This window comes from Eleutherodactylus coqui, chromosome 8, assembly GCF_035609145.1.
Source record: "Eleutherodactylus coqui strain aEleCoq1 chromosome 8, aEleCoq1.hap1, whole genome shotgun sequence".
NCBI classification, from domain to species: Eukaryota; Metazoa; Chordata; class Amphibia; order Anura; family Eleutherodactylidae; genus Eleutherodactylus; species Eleutherodactylus coqui.
This window is the reverse complement of record NC_089844.1, coordinates 160818652-160827200: the sequence shown is the minus strand read 5'-3', so window position 1 is coordinate 160827200 and position 8549 is coordinate 160818652. Positions and strand designations below refer to the sequence as shown.

General features: G+C 43.2%; 1 protein-coding gene across 3 annotated transcripts in view; it reads left to right on the top strand.

Moving 5' to 3' along the window:
* Positions 1-2891: 2891 nt before the first annotated feature.
* The window catches only part of LOC136577083 (uncharacterized), a 106144-nt gene continuing 100486 nt past the window's right edge, over positions 2892-8549 (top strand). For 2 of the 3 annotated variants that reach the window (XM_066576797.1, XM_066576795.1), the window contains exon 1: positions 2892-3024. The gene's annotated coding sequence lies outside the window, so the exon portion shown is untranslated. The remainder of the gene's footprint in view (positions 3025-8549) is intronic. The other variant, XM_066576798.1, reaches the window with a different exon arrangement.

Here is an 8549-nt window from a genome sequence, read left to right as displayed (position 1 = left end):
ATGATGGTGACATCATCACATGAAACTCACTCACAGACAGGTGGTCATTGGTATTAGGGCCAAATACTGACCTCACTAGCTAACCCCCTAATATATATGTTGGCTAGTGTTAACTTGGTTAGTTATTTCTTTCTGTCTAAATTCCTGGCCACTTTCTCCTCAGATGGTCATGTGATCTCAATTTTGATCAGCTCAGATCTACTTAGGTTTATGTATTCAGTTTCTAATCAGATTCTCAGTTTGTGTGACCCAATCAGAGTATGTACCATTTATAACCACCCTCTGCTTTCTATCACTGAGCCAGTTACTTACCCACTTACACACATTTTCGCCCAGACCAAGCATTCTCATTTTATAGACCAACCTTTTATGCGGCACAGTATCAAATGCTTTGGAAAAGCCCAGATACACAATATTCAGTGACTCTTCTCAAGCCAGTCTAGAACTTATCTCCTCGTAGAAGCTGATCAGGTTGGCTTGACAGGAGTAACCCCAAATAAAACCATGCTGATACAGAGTTATAGAGCTATTTTCCTTGAGGTACTCCAGGATAGCAACTCTTAGAAAGACACCAAACATTTCACTCCCATAAGAAGTAAGACTTACCGGCCTGTAGTTTCCAGGTTCCCTTTTTTGACCCTTTTTGACTTATTTTTTAAGGAGGCTCTGCCCTTCTCTTTTGGGTTGCATTGGTGACATTTAAAATTGCATATTTTTTATTTCTATGTATTTAAATAAACTGATTTTATACTGTTATATATCATTTGTAACATACTGTGCCATTTAGTGTGATACTGTTAGTTAATAAACAAGGTACCATAGATACTCGAGTATAAGCCTAGTTTTTCAGCACATTTTTTTATGCTGAAAAAGACCCCCTCGGCTTATACTCGAGTGAGGCGAGAAAAAAAAATAATAAAAAACCTGCAATACTCACCTCCCAGCTGGTGTCTGTGTCCCCGGCATGATGGTCTGATGGTCTGCTTGGCTTAGACGATAGGGAGACGACAGCAGAGGGAATTCTGAAGCAGCTTGCCGCACCGCCAGGGAGACTATCGCGCCGGGAACACAGGCGCCGGGTGGGAGGTAAGTATTGCATTTTTTCTTTACCTAGTATATACTCGAGTATAGCTAGGCTTATACTCGAGTCAATAAGTTTTACCAGTTTTTTTGTGGTAAAACGTATTGACTCGGCTTATACTCGGATCGGCTAATACTCGAGTATATACGGTATCTATTATTATTACAATATGTTGTGTGTCACCAAATGCACTATAAATAAAAAGGTAATAAGGATAATACAAGGGAAAAGAAGGGAACATGCGGTGACCCTGATAGGGAAGAGTTATCATTAATTATTAAAGGGCCACTCCAGCGATTTTTTTTCTATTCATTCATTATGTAGCTATACCCCCAGTATAAATAAGTCAGCTAGTGTTAAAATGGGTAGTTATTTCTATCTAAGTTTTCCAGCCTCTTCCTCCTCAGATGGTCATGTGATCACAATTTTTTAACCAGCACAGTTGAGTGTTTATTTCCTAGTCAGATCATCTGTGTGATTTTGTTATATGCACTTACCACTGAAAATGCCTATAGATGGACACGACCCTCCTATCACAGTTACTGATTATGATCACAAAGATATAATAGAAGAGATCACAGCTCATGCGCCTGACTGTGAACTTATGGTCTGTAGCTTATTTAGGTGAATATAGAAGGTAATAATAATTAAACTGTCTCCCAGCAGGCAGAAATGGTATAGCCTCAGCTAATGCTGTTGCATTATGGGATTGATTGGAAACTGAAAATTTAAAAAATCTCATTAAAGATGTGGGCTGGTAAGCATCAGACAGGGGGCTACATCACAGGGAAGTGGCTGGAATATACAGAGGAGGCCTTTACAATGTTACAGGCATTCAGGTGAGGGAGGCGGGGATGAAAAAAGTATGTTTTTTCCGGAGTAGCCCCTTATTTTTTTAAGCCCTAAAACTAAAGGCCCTTTTAAATAGGACGAGTGTCAGGCAAACGATGCCTGACACTGGTCCACGCACATACTATCTCCCATTCACCTGCACGGGAGCTTGTATCGTTAGCACTCAGCGGAGAGGCAGCAGGAGATTTTTTGAACGGCCGCTGTGCTATGTCAATGGAGAGGGGCAGGGGAGCAAGAGGAGTGAAATCTCCTGCTGCTGCCCTGCCCCTCTGCTGGCTGGCCAGCACTACTAGCTCCCCTGCAGGAGCACGGGAGCGAGGACACACAGAGGTGAGTGTCGGGCATCATTTGCCCGACATTCGTCCCATGTGAACCCAGCTTAACTCCCAGCTCGCATAGATTTCCAACTGGCACATTTGTTGCTCATAGTTTGGTACACAGTTTGCTTAGAGCAGCACATGAAACGCTAGTGTAAGTAAATATGCCTTGGCATGTGAATCTAAAGGACTCAATAATAATATATCACACAACACAGGAAACTTCTTTTAGACCGCTCTCACATCAGTATTTTGCAATGATATTTACAAGCCAAAACCAGGAGTGCAAATAAGGAAGATGGTACAATAACTCTGCAGCGCCGCCTATTGGATGACAGCATTCCTTCAAATCAATGTCAGACCCTTTATACAAGTTTTTATAATAACGATTGGGAATTGGGAATTTTTTGACCCAAAACCAGGAGTGTAGCCTGTCAGTAAATGGGGCCGGTCAGGGTCGCTGGTATCCGTTGTACGATGGATCTAACACTTCATCACGGCTTCCGTTATTAACATAAGCTGTAGCACAGATGGGAACAAAGCCTTATTTCTGCAGCAAGGACATGGATCGCCTACAAACAGCACTCAGGTATATGGAACAGCCTCCCAGCACAGGTAAGAAGTGACGTCTCTTCACAGCCCATCCAGTATATCTCCACAATAGGCAGAGCTGGCAGACCTCATCGCCTCCTCCCTGATGGAAGGGATAAATGTAGTTTCACTTTTGAAGACGACAAGTTTAGCAAGAAGGAAGTCAAGCAGGAGCGAAGCAATGTAAGTGACTCCAGCGGCCGGAATATTCCCTTCTCTGTATATACAGCACTCAGGTATGGAAGAGCTCACAGGTTGTAACTAGTAACTCTCTGCAGGTGACTGTGCATTATATCAGAGTGTAAGCTCCTATGACAAGTGCTGAAGCTTTGTCTGCCTAGGCACAACATATACAGTGATGGAATCCTCACTGACTTCTACAGACAGGAATGCTTCAAACTGAAATGAGCAAAACCGAGAAAAGTGCTCTTCGCATTGGGCCTTTTTACTAAGGCCTCATGGACATCAAAATCGCACAGAAGATAACCGCTCAAAAATCGCTGCAAAGTCACATGAATGGACAATTTTCCATCATCAAGTCCCGATACTAATTAGCATCTAAATTGCCCATTCACGCGATCGCTAGCGGGGTGTTGCTAAAAAAAATGCGCTGTTGAGAGAGATTTTTATTTCGTCTAGGCAGCCCAAAACCTTCAAAAGTTAAGTCAAGACCTATCTTTCTGTGCAGCAGGGAATTTCAGTCGCTAATGTCCTATTTTTTTAGGTGCAATTTTTTTTGTGTGTAACTCAATTGCGTAAAATCGTCCATGCGAATGAGCCCATAGACTGGAGGGTGGAGGATCCGGAGTCTGTTGCTTATCTGCGCCATAAACTTTCTGAATCTTTAAGTCCTGCTTGCCTCCTCTGTATGCAGCAACCAACCTACGAATCCAGAGATAAGGTCAGCAGAAATTGTAGGTATGTCATTATATGATATACAGAAGGACTGGGCCTATTTTATGTTTCCAAGGTATCTATTGAAAGTAATTTTTAAACCTTGGCAACATTCCTGCCACATAGACCCCACATAGGGGGATAAAGGTTTGGTATAAGACACGACTTCTTAGCATCGATAACATCAATTTTCTCTAATAAACATTTAAAAACATATCAATGCAAACCAACATACCGTATATTTTCCAGTATTAACCGACCCAAGTATAAGCCGAGTCTATAACTTTTACTGGCCTGGCTATACTCGAGTATATAGTAGGTAAAAAAAAAAAGCAATACTCACCTATCAGCCGGCGTCTGTGTCTGCGGTGCAATGCTGTCCCTCGGGCGATGCTCTCCCCAGTGGTGCGGGCATATTAGAAAATGTCAAAGTATTGGAAACCTTTTTATTAATTTATATACTGTAATTGTCCTTTGTATTTCCCTTTTGATGTCAAGCTTAGAGATCAGTGAAGTTTTTCTTTGTCGAAGGGAATGCTCTCTAGTATCTTTTGATTCTACATATTTTATTTTGGAAGGGCTAGACATGGAAGTGATATTGAAGATTTGATATATTGGCATAGATGATCCATGGTTCCCAAACAGATTCAAATTGGATTATCGTGTCCTGACGTATGGCTATCATTTTTTTATTTAGAGGTATCCTGTTAATTCAGTCAATGAGTGGGTTAAAAGGTAGTTGCAATTTTCGCCACTTTTGAGCAATGTGGGTATGAGCCGCCATAGTAATAAATTGTATAAGCTTAAAGGGGTGTTGCTAATATTTTTTAATTTGTTGCCAACCCGAAGTACGTATGGGTCTATCCTCAGGGAGGTTCCTATGACAGAGGAGATAAGGTGGGTAACCTTTATTCAAAAGGCCTGCACTATGCGACAGGACCACTAAATGTGTATATGGGAGCCAATGTCATTGAACCCTCTAAAACACAGGTTTGAAATCTTGGGATGGATGACATGTAATCGGGCTGGCACTAAATAGGCTGTACGTAGAACTTTTAAAGATGTCTCCATAAGACTAACTTGCCACCTTTTTTTTTTTTACTAAAGCCTTCACTGCTGTGGTGCAATCATTCTATAGTTAGGAGGGTATCCAAGTCTGATTCCCATTGGGACATGTAGTTTACCTTGTTGTGTTTTATTCAGTGTGTTGCAAAGATGCAACAATGTGCTTGGGTAGTTTGGGCAGTATTTACATACGGTAATGCTTCCAGTGGGTTTAGTTCCACCTTAGCTTCAGAAGGTAGTATGGAAGACCAAAAGTGAAATACCTGTATTATTCTCCACCACTCCATTGGGGGAGAGTGGAAATAGTTTTTGAAAGAGGGTACTGAGATAAGCCTAACATGTAGTAAGAAGTTATAGAGGGTAGTTAATTTATTAATCTGACATCAGGTTAAGCTTGGAACATCCAGTTCTGGAGGAAATGCTGGGTTGCAACGAAGTGGGGTGAGAGGTGATGGTCCTGTTATCGGACCACACCGGTACCGATCTGATGACCTCGATGCCAGGTGCCAAATTGGTAGATATGGAAGCCCGTGATGAGGAGATTTTGCTAGCATTATCTATCAATAGCATGAAATCACTCCATGTTATGTCAAGACACTTCTCCAGTGAGAATCTCAATGAATTCTACTTTATTATCAGCATTGCCAACTCTTATACAGAAAGAAGAGGGCATATCCAAATGTTGCTTAGTACAAAGATTAGTGTTACGTAGTTTACTGTTACAAAGGTGAAAATACTTATTGATCATAAGACTTATTGACATCTATATTGACATTATATTCTCAAAGCTCTTAAGGCCCGTCTCAGACATAGAAATTACCTAAGTCAGGATATTGCTGTTGCATTAGACAACATTTCTGCAATAGTTGTGTGTCTTCTCTGTTAACATAGCTTAGCCTTATTTAATTTGTCTATTGACTTCTTATCTTAAAATCCTAGTTACTGGCACTACAAAGCATAGGTTTTAGGCTTCTATTTAAGGGTCAATAGTCCAATACAAGGTAAGAAACATACACTTCTTGCATTCTGAAACTTAACACTTTATATTCCATGACAGGCCAGAACGAGAAGTCATCTTAAAATCAAACCTGACCCCATAGTAAAATGGTAAAAAATGTGAGTGGCGCCGAATTTCGAAGACTAGTTGGGAGCGTTGATCTGGTCCAAAGAAGGGATGGCTAGTTATGGGGACACAATTGCGTAGCTTCTATAGAAACCCATAATGGGGAGTTAGGTCCTGCATAAATTGGTGAAATTTGGGCTAGTCAAGCTGCCCTGTAGTAGTTTAGGAGGTTAGGTACCGAGAGGCCACCCGATTTCTTGTGAAGGGACATTTTGTTCTTTGGTATTCTGGAACGTTTATGGGACCAAATGAAGGACATGATTCTTTTTTGCTGAGCTTTCGGGCCTGATGTGGTACTGGGATGGTTCTAAATAGTTATAATAGTCTTGGTAGGAGTACCATTTTGACACTATGAATTTGGTCTATTCAGGAAAGGTATGGGCATTCCCACTTTAGTGGGTCCTGTTTAAGCTTCTGGAATAGAGGTTCGTAATTCCACTTATAGATAGAATCTGTTATTTGTTAATCTGACACCAAGATAAGGTAGAAATTGTGGACAATTGTGGAATTGGAAATTAATTTTGATAAGTTTTTTGAGTGTGGGAGGGGACATTACAGTGGAGAATCTCAGATTTAGATTGGTTAATTTTGGGTCCAGATGCCCTCTCAAAACTCCCAAGAACTGACAGCAGATTAGGGAGAGAGGTGAGGGGTTTTGCCAGGGTAGGGGGAGGTTATCAGTGAAGAGGCTAAGTTTTGTATTTTGAGAATCCACAGGGATGCCAAATATATTAGGGTTGTTGCATATAGCTATAGCAAGGGGTTCTATCGCTAAAGTGAATAGGGCTGGCAAGAGTGGGCAGCCCTGTCTAGTGCCTCTTGAAATGTTGACTGGAATAGGTTTGGTGAAGGGGATTTTAAGAAAAGCTGAGGGTTTAGAGTAGAGAGCCTTAATGAGTTTTAGGAAAGGGGCCTTAAATCCCATGCAGTGGAGAACGAGTTTTAAGAAGGACCATGATAAGCTATCAAAAGATTTTTCAATGGGCGTGGCCTACCCTGTGGAGCGAGCGGTGGCTGAATCTCTGTGCTCCTGCAATTGGAACAGATTGCGGCAGTTTTCGGAGACTCCCTTGTCAACTACGCTCCGCTCTTCTACACCAACAGCTGCTCCACAGTCCAGGGAACAAAAAGAGGGGTCGCAGGTCCCGATCGGCCGCAGACGGACTTTGAGGCCTAGCCCAACAGGTGAATCCGGGGCCTAGATTTTGGAGCCGGAGCGGACCGGAAGCGGGGACGAGCAGGATTACACCACCGCGCTGGCAGCACAGTAAGCAGCAGCTGCACCCGGAGCCTCAGGCGAGGGGGAGAGGCCTGTAGAGGATAGAGGAGTGGGGTGAGAAGCCTGGGGAAGGTGAAGACAGCGCCAGGACCCGTGGCGCCCGCGGCGCCCCCCCCCACCCCTTACCTGAGCCCTGAAGTGGGAGATAGAGGAGGTGGATCTGTGTGATCACAGAGACAATGTACTGCCCAGAAGGGCATAGCTGGAACCACACTACACAGGGCACCACAGCATTGCTGCCCCCCCCCCTTGCAGGGAAGCAGCTGCAAAACGCAGGCTCCTGACTGGAGTAAACAGCAAGACCCACGTTCCCCTCCTTGCATCTTCACTCCATCATTGCATCATACCCTTCTCTCACCAATATTGTCCCTCACGGATGGACGCTTTACCTAACAGTTGAGGACTATCTAGAGAAAGAGAGATGCAGAAGGTATTCTCTCTAACACAGGCATAGCCTGAATTTTTCCAGGAGCCCCCATAGTGGAGCTCTGCAACAGCACAGGACAGCACTAAGTAAACAGCGACTTCCAAACAAGAGTGACGCAGAGACCCCTTAGTCACATAATTAATCGTCAAACCACCATGGCCCACGGCTGAAGCACCTACGTGAGTCAGTTAGGCACCACGGCAGGTTCCCATATACATAAAAAAGCAGCGTCAACATGGGAAAGACAAGCCGAGACAAAAGCAGCGAAACAATAAGCACTCCCCGTCCGCATAAAGGACAAACAGACATGCAACGATTTTTAAAGGAACGTAATTCCAGATCACCCTACCCATCTAGCAAAAAAGCGTTAAACATGACATCTACATCCCATCAGAGTCTAGAGAGAGAAGAAAACGCGTCATCAGGAGGTGAAGAGAGCGAGCATATCTCCAAGGCTTTTATGAGAGATCTGATCACAAGAGCCTTACATCCAGTTATCTCAGACCTCTCTGAAATTAAGGAAGAACTCAAACATATGGGGAGGAGAGTGGAAGACCTCGAGTCGACTTCGCCTGACATGATTACCCACTCAACAGTACTAGCAGAAGTAATTAAAGAACATAATTCCCAATTAAATTATACGTTAATTATGCAAGAAGACCTTGATAATAGAAACCGCCGTAGTAACATCACACTCAAGGGACTTCCAGAAACTTGGGCAACAGAATCACTCCCCAAGGTCGCCACAGAAATATTTACTTCACTCCTGGGTGCCGAACGAGCTACTACTGTTACAATCGAACGCATCCACAGGGCTCTTAGACCACCTCCATCTCCCTCGGATCCACCGAGGGCCGTGGTCTGTAAACTTGTAGCTTACCCGGACGCAAGAGCAATTCTAGAGGCTGCTAGAAACAAAA